The 15,226-nt window shown below is 47.1% G+C and overlaps 1 pseudogene; it reads right to left on the bottom strand.

The window, feature by feature from the left end:
- The window catches only part of LOC117853532 (reticulon-like protein B18), a 38,007-nt pseudogene that overhangs the window by 2,172 nt on the left and 20,609 nt on the right, over nucleotides 1-15,226 (bottom strand).

The raw sequence follows: 15,226 nt of genomic DNA, 5'->3' as shown, positions 1-15,226 counted from the left end.
ACACGACCCCCCACGTCATGCCCAAAGTCACCGCCTTTACATTCTCCTGGCAGCTCATGCATGCATAACATGGGTAATGATCAAGCCACCGCACTTGCAGGACTGCGCAGGCAAATCATGGATGGCATCACACATTCCAAGCCTCTGGTGGGTGTCCATCCCCTTGCAGATCAGCATGTGCCAGTGCATACTTACCAGACTCAACTGCAGTTCCCATATTTGCATCTCCTGCCAAGTGCAAGCCATTGCAACATTTCCATCTCCTACCCAAGGATCGGGTCGCAGCAACAGCATGAGCAACATAGTAGTGGCTAGAAGAAATGGCGCCACTGGCTGCAATCGAATTTTCCTGATCTCCTAAACTGCTTATAAGGAAGTCAAGTCATAAAGAGATTACCCGCAAGGGGCTTCTTCTTGACCACATTCAGCAGATCACAGGATACATCGAGGCACATGATTGTCGGCAATGATGACTTTGCCAAGATGACATTCTACATGGTGTATCTCTACACGTGTTTGACGTTCCAGCACTCTAACCACTGTACCTATTAACATCAGGTAATATGCTTACCAACTTGTTGACGCCAGATTTTGACACGCATGAAATCGACACCAAGGGAAGAAAGGATTGGCCGATGCGGCAGATTGAAAGGTCACGACTAGGAATCAGCCGATTGGCGCTACAGTGTTTTGGCGGATGGAGTTGATGGAGATCGGCCGATTGGAAGGCTGGAGCGATTGGGCCAATATGGGCTTAAAGTGGATTAGAGAAAGAAGATAGAGAAAGATTGGCCCATGGGAGTACGATAACCAACCGAGTTGTACTTGTAAATATTCGTTTTTATTTAAAATTAGAGATAGATCCTAGTCGGTTAGAAAATTGATTGTAACAGGCTATAAATAGCTATCTTTAGAGATTTGTAAATAACACATCAATCAATACAACAGTCTACTATTTCCTTGTACTTTACTTTCAAGTCGGCGACTTCGCCAATACTTTTCTTCTTTCACAAGTTCGTACGGGTTGGCGGGGCTGCATCGACACGATCTCCGGCCGATTCTTTAAGTTCCGTTTATCGAGTAACATTTAAGCTTTAACTTTTGGCGCATCGCCGTTATTTCGTTTAGATATTCACAAGTTATCGATATTTACTAGAGTTATAGGTTTTATCTATTGTTTTAGTTTTATCACCAGTTATCCAGCTTGAGGTTTGAACTATCAACTCTATTTTTGTTACTTTTCATTCATGATTATCGCATAAGCCGATTAGATCTATTTTAAGTGTTGCTTCCGTAGCTTTGTTTAGTCTACTCTTAGTAGTTTTCTTCGCAATCACTACGTGATTGTCGGCTGTACCATAGCCGATTATCTTTATATAGCAAATCGGCCGATTCGCTGATACGCTTTTTCGAGATCGGAACCTTAGCCGATCGGAACCCCTGGAATTTTACACGTTTTCTTCCTTGCCAATCAACAGGTCAGATTGGCTGGCACGCCGCGCGAACAGCACCAGGGCGATCACCCGAACAGGAGCTAAGCAGATTCTCCCAGGTCGTGTGTCCAACGCTGAGGGTCAATCGGCTGACTTTTAGCGCCAACATACTTTTGGCACGCCCGGTGGGACCACCTCAACATCCACCATGTCAAGAGCAATCGAGATCTTCGAAGACAACGTCATCGAGGTGACGAAAGCAGATCTCAAGGATGACTAGAAAGAAGAGTTGGCAAATCAAATGGAACAATACCGGAAAACATGTTTGCAATCTTTCAGTCGTACCAGGAGCGGGGAGACCGTCAAGAAAGCTCCTTTTCCGACTCCCCGCCAAATCACCATCGCTGAGGATTCGGCCAAGATGTCCGACATGATCCAACAGTCTGTCTACCAGGCCTTCATCGATCAATCCCCGGTGATGGCCAACACGGTGTACAATGCCGTCATCAGCTCCCTGGCTAACGGCGTATCTCAAGGATATCAGGGGCCGGCGTACGCCCGACCCATCGCAGCCCTAGTTAGGAGCTTACCGGGCACATCTCAATCGGCTCCTCAGCCGATGCCGACACAGCATGGAGGACACAACACTTCACTGCCTTCAATGCATCCAGGATACAACGGTGCGCCATGTTTTCAATCACAAGCACTGCTGCAGCCTGCTCAAGTTTCCTCCGTGCAATCATTGCCATCAAACTCAGTGCCTTGGGGGGCACCATCGACAGCAGCCGTTTTGGATCAATCGGCCGGCTATGGAGGCTCTCCGATCCAGGCACCATTCCAGTCGGCCACCCGACCGACGTCAGAAATCGAAAGGGGGGCAGACGCTGCTGAGGCACTCCGAGGTGCGGCGCCAATGATACTGTACGATGAGATGGCCGGTTCGCTGCGCCATAAAATGTCAACCACTCAGCCGGCCACGTTGCCGCAGAATCCGCCGCACGCTTTGATTCATCACCCGGTCATCCCACCGCCGATCCACCAACATGTGCCGATTCCCCAGCCAGTAATTCATCAGCAACAAGTAGACTGGACGGCGGGGATAGCAGAGGTGTTTCAAGATCAATTCGGGTTGAAGCCAAAGGTACAAACTTACACGTACAAAACGCCATACCCGCCTGCCTACGATCTACTACCGTTTCCCCATCGGTGCAAAGTTCCCGACTTCACTAAGTTTTCGGGGCTGGATGACACCTCAACTGTAGAACACGTAAACAGATTCATCATCCAATGCGGGGAGGCAGCTACACAGGATGCTCTGCGAGTGCGTCTGTTCTCATCGTCCCTGTTCGGGTCGGCTTTCCAGTGGTTCACTACGCTACCGCCCAATTCCATCGTCACCTGGGCTGACCTGGAAAAATAGTTCCACAAATACTTCTACGTGGGAGTCCATGAGATGAAGCTCTCAGATTTGACCAATCTCAGGCAGAGGAGCGATGAGCTCGTGACCAATTATGTGCAAAGGTTCAGGGAAGTCGGAAACAAATGCTACACCCTAGTCCTGACCGATGCGCAGCTGGCCAACATCGCATTCCAAGGCCTCCTTCTCCAAGAGGGGCAGATCAAACTCTCACCTTATCATACGATCCCATCGGTCGAGCAGCTAAAAAAGATGAAGTATTGCAAATGGCACAATGCCACGTCCCACGACACAAACGAGTGCAAAATCTTCCACCAGCAGATACAATCGGCCATCGAGCAAGGCAGGCTCAAGTTCGAGGTCCTGACAAAGCCACCAAAGCCAATGAAAATTGATCAGCACCCTTTCCCCACTAACATGGTTGATACGGGAAGAAACGCACTTCAAACCAAGGTGCTAACGTCGGAATTGGCTAAAAGGAGTGGCGCTGTGGACCCCAGGAATCAAGCTACGGTCGAAGACGTCAAGGGGAGAGACGGGTTGACGATGAGGGTGAAGGATCGGAAAGACCGCGTAGACCTATTACCTCCCAATTCTTGCTCAACAAATATCAGCGGCAGCAGGAAAGTTCGAGATATCGCGAAGAAATAATGCGGCGACATGAAGATCATTGGCGATGCCCGTTTTTCATCCATTGCTGGGAAAATAACCTCATGTTGCCATCGGCTGATAATTGCCCGGAGTGCAGCGGTCCATATCGCGGTAATCGCCCGTTCAAGAGGTCCCGCTCCAGGGACAAAGGATCAGAGCCAATCAGCAGAAACTGGTGCGAGCAAGAGGATCGGCGCCTTTCAGTGTGTGATCGGCTGGGGGGCAGAGTTGACCGGTATGATCGGCCAAAGAGCAGACGTGAACAGTATGATTGGCCGGGGAGTAGGTGTAACACCCGCCAGTTTAGTCATCAGAGTGACTTTGAAGGATTGGAAGCAATTCGAGAAGAAAAGAAAAAGGAATTGACCGAAAATCAATTTCGGGTCAAATTTGGCCAAAATTTGAATTTTGAATTTGAAATTCAGAAAAATTCGGCAAAAATATAGAATGGAAGTGTAAAGATGAGTTGAACTTAAGGGTCAACAATTTGGAATAATATTTGATCCTAAGCACTCAAAAGAAATCAGAGAAGGAAATGAAAAACTACGTTTACTATTCACCGTCCGAAAACAAGAAATCAGAAAAACAGTTCAGAGTCCATGTTGGAAAGTGAATTCTGATAAATTTCTCAAATAAGTAAATCAGGGAAACTATACCATGTTGAAGTATCAACTTTGGACTCCAAAATTTGGGTGTTGTTGATCAGGAATAGCAGAGGGAGCCATTTTAAATAGAGGCCTAAAGTTGGCACTTTGTCATAATAGGCGACCTTGCTGGAATTTGGTTAAGTCTGAAATTGGTATTGAGTACCTGACTTTAGAACCAATTTCTGGAGAAATTTCCTTAAAAGTAAGCAGATGTTTTTGGACATTAGTGTAATATGGACTATGGAGAAGGTAAATGAATAGTTGTTGTCCAGAGAAAGTGGAAGGTTTGAATTCAAATTGGAGCCAAAAGTCAGCAATTGAGCAGATTTCGAGCTCCTTGCCGAATTAATTCTAAGTCTGGAAAACATGATGAGTATCTATTTTTGAAACCGAATTCTGCCCAATTTTTCAAGTAAGTGAGCAAAGGCAACTAGACAGCGGTGAAGTATGATCCTTGGACATGTTTAATAAGGTGTTGTTGCTCAGAGATAGCGAAAGAATCAAATTTATATCAAAGCTCAAAGTCAGCACTCTAACTATTTCGGCCAACTCTTGAGCTGCGTAAATTCTAAGTCTGAAAACAGTGTTGACTAGCAATATTTGGAGCAAATTTCAGGAAAATCCAGTGCAAAGGTTATATGTTTTCTGGTGCAAAATGGAATCCTTATTAGTTGTAGAACACAAATAGGGAGTGGTTGACCTATATGGAATACAATTGGGCTACTGAAATTTGTGCCAAAGAAGGGTAAACGACCACATTGGAAGACTGTCGAAACTGAATCCGAAAATTCAGTTGACAGTAGAGTGACAGGAGCTTGGAGCTCCGAAATCTCGACCTTAGGGTGCTTAATTCGGTTGGAGGCCAATCTATCAAATGTAGTGCTCGGATTAATCTACAAGATTGCTTAAGGGAGTTCTACGAGTTGAGATGGAATATCTTAAGAAATGGAGGGATGAACAGATCGTTTTGAAAAGAAGAACTAAGAACACTCAGAACAGAGGCAACAGGCAGAGTCGTGCCGTCGCCGGCTCTCGCGCACGATCGGCCAGTACGACGGCCACGTCCGCGCTCGTTCAGGTTGTCGAGGTGGCACGCATGCACGGTGAAAGAGCACGACATCGCTATCCCCGCGCTTATCCGTTTCATCCCGCCGTTTTACATCGCCAGGAACCGAGCTCAAGCAAATCAGTGTCGCCGCCGACCAATTCACCCACGCCGCCGCTTCTCCTTGCGATTCCACCCACCCGAGGTTCTGCAAGCTCCTCCTCAACGCCCCACGCTGCTCCGTTCAATAGTTCCTCGCCGTCGAAGCTCCGAATCACCGCCGTACCGGTCCGCCCGCCGCTACCACTGTCCTCCGGTGAGCCCTCCGCACCGCCCCTTCTTTCACTCGTTTGATCGGGTTTAGGGGGTGGTTGGGTCATGTGGATGCCGTAGAGTGCGCCGCCGGTCGTCCTCGTGCCGCCTCCGTGCGCCGCCATGGCCGGCGGTTGGCCAAGCCGCAGCCGCCCGTGGAGGGGTCGGCTCGGGCCGCCTCCCGGCGAGCTGGCGGTGGGCGCAGGTGCGCCTGGCCTGGGGCGCCACCGCCCCGGTCGGCTCGGCTGCCGGCAAGCCGCCGTTGGCCGGGACCCCGTCCCGTTTTGCCCGCCGGCGTGCTCCCCTGTTTTGGCGCAAGGAAGAAGAAACCAGGCGCCAGGGAGTTGTGAGGAGAAGAAGGAAAAGATAAGGGCCAGCGACGTCTTGGGCCAAAGAAGAATGCCAGCCCGGCCGGCCCGTGCGACAAAAAAAAAAAGGGGGAGGCCCAGGTGGAGCGGGAGAAAAGGAGAAAGCCGGCAGCCGTCTTGGGCCAAGGGAAAGAATTGGCCCAGCTAGCCGCGCGGTGTAAAGGAGGAAGGGAGATCCGGTGGGCTGTCCGCTGATCGGAAAGAAAAATGGGCCGTGCGGCCCAGGGGGAAGTGAAGAAGGAAGAAAGTGGGCCGGCGGGTGAAAGGGGGACCTTAGGCCGGATTAGCAGGCCGATCGAGTGGAAAAAGAAAAAGAGAAGGTGGGCCGGTCGCGGTTGAGAAAGAGGAGAGAAGAGGAAGCCGGCCCAAGCAAGGAGGCCCACGCGTGGAAGGTTAAAAGGCTGGCAGGCCATGTTTCGGCCCAAGGAAAAGATAGGCCGTGGGCCCCACGCGTCAGGGAAGAAAAGAAGAAGAAGAATAAGAGACCGGATAGGCCCTAGGTGGAAGTAATGGTGGGTAAAAGAAGGTTGAGTAAGAAAAATTTGGGCCGAGGGTTTTTATTAAATCTTAGGTTTTCTTTTATTAGATAAATAGATTAAATGCTATTTTCACCATTTAATTCACAGGAAATTCTAGAAGTGTCCAAAATTAGTGAAACCAATTTTATTAGGATTGTTTTATTTTCCTTTATGCATTAAAATTCTTAAACCCTAGGAAAAATAATAACAATTCGGGTATTTATTTAATGCCTTCCTTTTAAGGTAATTAAATAAATACTTAATCTTTATAAAATGTATAAAACTTGAAAAATGCTTTATTATCCACAAATTATTATTAATTCTTAGGAATTAGATTTTTGAGATTAGAAAATTATTATAATGCTTTTAAAAATAAAATAAAAGGTCTAAGGTAGGCCTAGTAAAGGAAATAAAAATGGTGGGTTAATCTTTGGGGTTTTTGTGTGTTGGCTTGCAACTTTATCATGATAAATTGTATAGTCCTTGTTGGCTTGCAACTTTATCATGAAGGAAAGTTGTATAGTCTTGTATTCACAAAGTTTTGCATCTCTAACTCTTGCATATACTGAATCGTAGACGTCACAACTCCTGAAGTGGAATTCATGGAATTCAGCTGGAGATGGACAGCGTTCGCGAAGTGTGGAGTACCTCTTTTAATAAAGAAGTTTTCCGAAGAACTAACCTTGTTGATCCCAGGCAAGCCCTGGTGCATTTATACCTATCTATTTTGGAGTCGTTATTTCATGTGACTAGTTATAGGTTATTTGTTTATTGTATGCACTAAGTCTAGGAGTTGAATGAAACCTATGCTTGTGTATGATCCTGCCTTGATTTAAGGACATCTTTGCCACTTGTTCAAATCCTAGAAACTACCCAAGTCTAGAATTGCTTACTTGCTTACATGATTGGTTTACCAACCTTAAGGAAAACTCTTAAGTCATACATGTTGCTTATGAAGGATAGTTTGGAATATAGAACCAGACAGAAGCTAGAGATGTAGTTCTGTCTGCTAAATTAATCTGGTTGAGGACCGATCCGTGTCTTAACCGCTGATCAAGTGATAAACATCTGATCACTTACTGGGTATGGGACCAGTAAAGCCCAGTAGGTTAGTAAATTCTATGATCAGGAATGCTTCGTACCCGCATTTGACGTGCTGGAGATTGGCAGGGGTGTAGCCTGAAACTCACATGGAGATCAGGCCAGACGTGGGGTCCCATGTGGGGGTGCATCCCTGGGTCCGGTAGTTGTATTCCTAATCATTGACTTTACTAATCGAGAGGTTGCTAGTACGATCTGGACAGTCGTATAATGCTGGTGATCGGGGTACTCTCCTGCAGGATGTATTAGATCCGGATCGCCGCAATTCTCGGTTATGAATGCACTTGATCACTGTTGAGCATCGTAGTATAAACTCATGTGATATAAAATCTCCTGTTGCCAAGTACTGTATGATTTAACAGCTGTGATTGCTTTTACTTTTGTTATCATCTAGAATGGTTAGGTAATGACTTAACTAAAATAAAAGATAAAACTAAGGCCTCACTCGTAGTAAGCTTTTTCGTCAAAAATTGTGTCAACCAAGCACACCCAAAGGCTGACATGCATTCCAAAGAAAAACTATTATATTGGTTAGTCGGGTAAGACTTGCTGAGTACCCCGTACTCAGGGTTTTTCCCCTTGTGGTTATCTTTCAGAAGCTCCACCGGAAGCTACCGAGGAGGAGACCCCGAAGACCTAGAGTATTGACCTGAGACTCACAATACTCTAGAAAATCGTTTATCGACGCATCTTCTTCTGAACTGTTTATGTTTAATCTTAGAGCTTGTCTAACACTGCATCACTAAGTTTGTCTCAACTTATGTCTTGTAATAACTCGTACCTCTTAATTATGTATGTAAAAATGTAATGTTTGTTGATATTATCCCATCGCGGATATTATCCTGATGTATGGCTATGAGACACATCGTGGATCCTTCGAGGAGTCCTAGGGACACTCGACGGACTACCGGACTTATGCTGTTTTAGGTGCGTTTCGGATGATTGCTGTTCTAACAGCGATTAGGCGCACTTAAACCAGCTTAAGTTGGGCGGTTCCACCACAGCAGGTCTGACCAGCACGACCGACCAGGGGGCAGAGTCAGTGCACATGATCGGCTAGAGGAGATGGCCGACGCCAGGGTGTCAGATGAAAACCCCCTAGGATGGGAACCGGACTGGGAGCGCACCAGACCGCCGGCCAAACTGGTGAACCCCAGGTGGTGCCCTGATGGATTGACCAAATCCCAAAAACGAAGGATCCAATGCCTACGCCAATGGGAACAACAGGAAGAAGAGCAGAGGCAGATGGTGGATAAGAAAGACGACAGGTCTCGAGTCTGGCGCCCCAAAAGAAACAACAATGAGGATGATGGCAACCAGGAATCGGCAGCTAACGTTAGCATGGTGTTCATCTTGCCGTTGGAGTTCATGGCTCCCGCCGATAGGTACGACACGACGAAGATGGAGGAACAGATGGCACAATTGGCTCTGGAGCCAATGACAACCACTTTTGAGAAACCCGAAGATAAAAAATGGCAACACCTCAAGGCACTATTCCTCAAAGGACACATCAACGGTCGACCTGTCACTAGGCTACTAGTAGATGGAGGCGCTGCAATCAACATCATGCCATATGCCATGTTCCGGAAGCTGGGTAAAAGCGACGAAGACCTAACCAAGATGGACATGATGCTCAAGGACTTCGAGGGCAACGTGTCTCCCGCATGCGGGGCACTCTGCGTCAACCTCACCATTGGCAGTAAGACCCTTCCCACTACTTTCTTTGTTATTAATGGCAAAGGGTCCTACAATATGTTCCTCGGACGCGATTGGATACACGCGAATTGCTGCATCCCGTCTACAATGTACCAATGCCTCGTACAATGGGTCGGCGACAACATCGAGATAGTCACTGCCGATTCCGCCTACAGTGTTGCTACGGTCGATACGCAGCAGTGGAGCTGCGAACACGTCAAGTGCATATTCGGAAGAACTTGGGACACTGATTTCCTGAAAGTGTCCGATTTTGGCCTACAGCCAATCCGAGCAGTCGGCTCTGAGGATTCAGATTAGATGGATCAGTTCGTCCGAGAAGATGGGAAGCTGGGGCACGGGTTTACGTTGGCCAATTCATTAGAGATGATAGATTTAGGTGATAGCACCAAACCAAGGCCGACATACATTAGTGCTAACCTGGATCCCGAATATAAGTGTAAATTGATAAATTTATTAAAAGAATTCAAAGATTGTTTTGCTTGGGAATACCATGAGATGCCTGGTCTAGACCAGTCCATTGTTGAACACCGGTTGCCTATAAAGCCAAGATATCGGCCATATCAGCAGCCCGCACGACAATGCAATCCTTAAATTCTACCTGATATAAAGGCCGAGATTACAAGACTGATTGAAGCAAAATTTATTCAGCAGTGCCGTTACGCCGAGTGGATCTCTAATATTGTACCCGTATACAAGAAAAATGGAAAGCTGCGCGTATGCATTGACTTCAAGAACCTTAATCAGGCTACGCCGATGGATGGGTATCCAATGCCGACAGCCGATGTTTTGATAGATGCCGCCACGGGACATAAAGTCATCAGTTTTATGGATGGTAATGCTGGGTACAACCAAATATTAATGGCCGAAGAAGATATTTTGAAAACGGCTTTCAGGTGCCCGGGCCACCTCGGTTTATTCGAGTGGGTAGTAATGACCTTTGGATTAAAGAACACTGACGCTACATATCAACAGGCTATGAATTACATCTTCCACAAGCTCATTGGCGTCCTGGTGGAAATCTACATCGACGATGTCGTAATCAAATCAAAAGGGCATCAAGAGCATCTGGCTGATCTGCGAGAAGTATTGGAGTGCACAAGGAAGCATGGGTTGAAAATGAACCCGAACAAGTATGCATTCGGCGTATCGGCCGGGCAATTTCTGGGATTCATGGTTCATGAGCGCGGGATAGAAGTCAACCAAAAAATCATAGAGGCCATCAATAAGGTTGTGGCCCCACAGAACAAAACTGAGTTGCAATCCCTAATCGGCAAAGTTAACTTTATCAGAAGATTCATATCCAACTTGTTTGGGCGTATTCAAGCCTTCACGCCGTTATTGAAGTTAAAGCCCGACCAGGAATTTGTGTGGGAAGAGGAATAGCGGAAAGCACTAGAAGACATCAAGCAATATCTGATCTCGCCACCTGTATTGGTCCCACCACAAGCTGACAAACCGTTCAAAATATACTTATCGGCCGATGAGCGGGCTATCGGATCGGTGCTGGTACAGGAGTTCGAAGGAAAGGAACGGGTAATATATTATGTTAGTAGAAGACTTTTGGACGCCGAGACAAGATATTCCCCGGTAGAGCGGCTATGCCTATGTCTTTATTTCTCATGCACCAAGCTTAGGCACTACCTGTTATCGGCAAAGTGCATAGTCGTATGCTAGGATGACGTGGTAAAATACATGCTGTCATTGCCGATTTTGAAAGGACGGATCAGAAAGTGGATCTTGGCCCTGTCAAAGTTTGACCTAAGATACGAGTCGGCCAAAGCCATTAAAGGTCAAGTCATGGCCGATTTCGTAGCTCAGCATTGTGGACCAGAAGTCGCTGTTGTTGAGCCAGTTCCATGGACTCTATAGTTCGATGGTTCTTCATGTGGAGCCGGGTCAGGAATTGGCATCGTCCTCATATCGCCTCGGGGGGTAAGTTATGATTTCTCTTTGCCGATATAAGTATCCGCAACCAACAATCAGACAGAATACCGAGCCATCCTGAAGGGCATTCAATTATTGAGAGAGATCAAAGCCGACGTTGTGGAAATTGTTGGGGATTCCATGCTCATCATAGATCAGTTTATGGGAAGATCTAAATGTAAAGATGATGTCTTGAGAATTTACTACGAGGATTACCTCCAACTTTTAAAGAAATTCAAGTCCGCGGTTATTGAGCATATTCCGAGAAACTATAATGAAGAGGCCAATAGGCTTGCCCAACACACGTCCTGATATTGGCCGATTCAAGGTGCCATGACTCTTGAACTCGCGGCCGATGATTGGCGAAAGGAGATCGCCGATTACTTGAAGGATCTGTCCAAGAAAGTGGATTGGCGAGTGCGTTTTCAAGCCACAAAGTATGTACTACTCGAAGATGATTTGTTTTACCGAACGATTGACGGAGTTCTGCTCAAATGCCTAGGGACGGAAGAAGCAAAGATCCTAATGGGAGAAATCCACGAAGGCGTGTGCGGGGCTCACCAATCGGCTCATAAAATGAAGTGGATGATTAGGAATAACGGATATTATTGGCCGACAATACTCGAAGACTGCTTCAAATATAATAAAGGGTGTCAGGACTGTCAGAAGTTTGGCAACGTACAACGTGCACCAGCGTCGGCTATGAATCCGATAATCAAGCCATGGCCATTCAGGGGTTGGGGAATAGACCTCATCGGACTGATTTATCCTGCATCAAGCAAGGGACACAAGTTCATATTAGTAGCTACTGATTACTTTACCAAATGGGTGGAGGCGATCCCATTAAAGGCTGTGATATCGGCCGCTATGGTCGATTTCGTAAGAGACCACATTGTTTATTGTTTCGGTATCCCTCAAACCATCACAACTAACCAAGGGACGATGTTCACTTCAGGAGAGTTCGAGGAGTTCACTGCCGATATGGGAATCAAGTTGTTGAATTTTTCTCCATATTATGCTCAAGCTCACGGCCAGGCTGAATCGTCCAATAAGGGGATAATTAAGTTGATCAAAAGGAAGATTGAGGAACAACCTAAAAGTGGCACTTGTGTTTGACCGAGGCTTTATGGGCTTACAAGATGGCCTACCACAGGGCCACTAAAATATCTCCTTATCAATTGGTGTATGGTCATGAGGCAGCGTTGCCTTGGGAATTAAGGATGGGGTCAAGACGCACATCGCTTCAATATTAGTTGACGGCCGATCACTATTCCCTCCTCATGAAAGGAGAGCTCGACGATTTGGCAGGTCAACGATTGAGGGCCCTGATCAGCATTGAGGAGAATAAAAAGAGGGTGGCTAGGTGGTACGACAAGAAGGTCAAAGTCAAGCAATTCTCCCAAGGAGATTTGGTATGGAAGTTGGTACTGCCGATAGGGTCCAAGGATCCCAAGTTCGGTAAATGGTCGCACACCTGGGAAGGGCCGTACAAAATTGGCCGATGCACCCCGGGAAATGCATATATACTGGAAACGATCGAAGGAGAGGAGTTCACAAGGGCCTTGAACAGAAGATATCTGAAGAGGTACTACCCTAGTATATGGGTCGATGCATAACTAATGGTGGAATGTATCGAGATGGTGCAGCCAACTCCTATTAGATCTGATAGCCGATGCAAAATAACATCGTCTTAAGAACAAAACATTCGTCTGATCTTGCCGATTTATTATTCGGTACAAACAACGGGGTACATGGCCGACACGGTACAAGTCACCCTTAGAACAAAAGTACCAACACATCTATTAACCACGCTTTTTCTTAAGCTCCCTCTCTACCCGACCTAACTCGATCAAGAGGCGGATGCTCCTTTCCTCCAAATCCTTCATCGCGGCTTCAGCCTCAACTTGGCGAGGAAGAGGGTGGCTCCAATCAAGCGGTGGTTGAGACGTTCCCGTTGCAGCGTCTCCAAGGGCGACTGGGCGAGGGAGTGGATGACTCCTTTCGATTGGCGGCCGCCTTGAGCAGTTGGCGTCTTTTGATATGATTCCAGATCCTCTAGACTTCAGCAGGGACGTGATCCCTGAGTTCTTCGCGATGGGCTCTGATCAAATCTTTGTCCTCCTGCGACAACGGTTCATCGAAGTGCATGATCTCAATTGCCCGTTCCAGTTCGGGACTAAGGCGTCTCGGCTGAAAAAAATGACAGATAACCACTCGACGTCAAATTGATCAAAATGTCGAACCGGGGATGGAGGGTGAAGGAGGATCTCATACCTGGTTGACGGAGAAGGAGGAAAAGGAGGAAGACGAAGAAGACATTTTGGTGAATAGTCTGATGGTATGAACTACTAGAAGAGAAGAGGATGAGCGAGGCGAATGCCCTTGGAAAGAATACGGAGTCTCGTACTTATAGAAAGAAAAGGGGTGAGAGTTTGGTAAGACACGTCCCATCAGAGTAAAAGGGGTAATAAATGAAAGGCCGCCACGAAGGATGGGTCAGGATTGGATCTGCACATCAACGGTCAAAAGACATTAATGTTTTTACAAAACGTCCAGTACTTTTACAGTTCATCCAAGGAGGGCATTAATAGCCACAATCGCTCATTGTCTAACCTGATCGGCCGAGTCTAAAGTTCGCTGGTCGTCGTTGGCCGATCTAGGGACTTCTAGCATATGGCGATGGAGCTTGATTGCTTCGTGGGCCAGGCTCTACCTCTCTTGCTTTAGCTCGGCAATAACAGAAGGGAGGTCTTGGAGTCTTTTCTCTTCGATGGCTATGTCCTTGGTCACCTGCTCCATCTCCTTGGCGAGCTCTGCCCTTCGGCGCTTGAGGCGGTCTATAGCACCAACAATACCCGGGCGGGAACATTCAAGGAAGTTGATTCGATGATGAACCTCTTGGGCTCGGTGCTTGTATGAATCTTCCTTCTCACGAGCTTTAGCTAGCTTGGCGCGATCGGCCATGTGGCGCAAAGCCCTGAACACTGGGATCCGCATTGATTCAATGTACGCGGTGGGTGCCAGGGCTTCTTCTGCCTCTTCTGGGACTCGACCTCTGATTTCACTGAGTAGTTGCCGAATCGGCAAGGCGTCCTCCACTAATCGGTCGATATCATCTTGAAGGAGGGTCCGTATGCTCTCAAGTTTGGCACAGACATCATCGGGGATCGAGCTCAGTATGACTTGACGTGAAGTGACCTCCTCGTCATCAAAAAGCGCGACCGCGAAAGAGAAGAGACTGTTATTGGGAGTATCTTGTTCCTGCGAGAGGATAAAATAATAAGCATTGGTTAGCCGACGGTAGTAGGGAAATCGGCCAATTTGGGTGATGAGTCTCTTACCTCTTTGAAGCGGATTTCTTCTGCTTGCGCCGGCGGGAGTGCTACCCTTGGTTCTATTGGGTTACGAGGTAGGCTACGCTAGCGCAAATCAAAATTTCTACAGCGTAAACTAGGAAAACTATCGTATATGGATCACGGGATTACCACTCGACGCACTGGTGCGGAAGATGTAGATTCGCGTCGATGCAGCAAAGTCGATCAGCGTAGTCGAACACGTAGTCGATCACGTCGACGTCCAGCAGCTCCTCAGCAGCTCGTCCACGTGCAGCAAGATCGTCCTTGTGCCACGACTCGTCATCGGCTTGTCGTGGCTCGTTGGCGACTCGTCGTGGCTCATCGACGGCTCGTCGTAGCTCGTCAGCGGCTCATCCAAGTGCTGCAGGCGCAACACCTCCAAGGTATCCACTGTTGGAGGTATGCCCTAGAGGCAATCATAGAGATGATGATATTCCATTTGTATCCATGATTTGTATATTGTGTTCATTGAATATCCATTAAAGGCTACTTGAATTGATTTGCAATTATGTGAGGACACACATGAATATTAGACTAGCACATGTATTAGTTGATGACTATGTTTCACAAGTCATGGACATGGAGATGTTGAACTAATAATGTGGACACATGTAGAGACATGTGCTAGGACTGACCCAACACGAGAAGTAGTTCTCTCTTTAAACAACATATATGCTTTGTCCTTAGACCTGAGATTGTCGCATGTATTCTAGATGTGGATCGACCTACTTAGTGGCTA

The sequence above is a fragment of the Setaria viridis genome, chromosome 4, assembly GCF_005286985.2.
Source record: "Setaria viridis chromosome 4, Setaria_viridis_v4.0, whole genome shotgun sequence".
NCBI lineage: Eukaryota > Viridiplantae > Streptophyta > Magnoliopsida > Poales > Poaceae > Setaria > Setaria viridis.
Note: the sequence above shows the minus strand (reverse complement) of the source record. Positions and strands in the feature narration are given on the sequence as shown.